General features: G+C 48.9%; 1 protein-coding gene across 2 annotated transcripts in view; it reads left to right on the forward strand.

The window, feature by feature from the left end:
• Positions 1-323, forward strand: part of acsl6 (acyl-CoA synthetase long chain family member 6) — a 25003-nt gene that overhangs the window by 8162 nt on the left and 16518 nt on the right. The window lies entirely within an intron of this gene.

Here is a 323-nt window from a genome sequence, read left to right on the forward strand (position 1 = left end):
GTGTGTGTGTGTGTATGTGTGTGTGTGTGTGTGTGTGTGTGTGTGTGTGTGTGTGTGTGTGTGTGTGTGCATACGTACACGTTCAGAAGCATTTGGGTCAGACAGCAGACTGGATGTTAATGTGTAAGCCATCAGAAGAACCGGAGCGCGGCTGTGTGTTTGTGTTGATGTCCAGACAAACTGTGACTCTGGGCTTTCAGATTTATCTTTACACACACGTGATCATGTATGTTGGATCTGGTCTGATGTGTGTGTGTGTGTGTGTGTGTGTGTGTGTGTGTGTGTGTGTGTGTGAGAGCTCAGCCCCACGCTTGTGGGGAGGA

The sequence above is a fragment of the Sinocyclocheilus grahami genome, unplaced genomic scaffold, assembly GCF_001515645.1.
Source record: "Sinocyclocheilus grahami isolate Dianchi unplaced genomic scaffold, SAMN03320097.WGS_v1.1 scaffold1458.1, whole genome shotgun sequence".
NCBI lineage: Eukaryota > Metazoa > Chordata > Actinopteri > Cypriniformes > Cyprinidae > Sinocyclocheilus > Sinocyclocheilus grahami.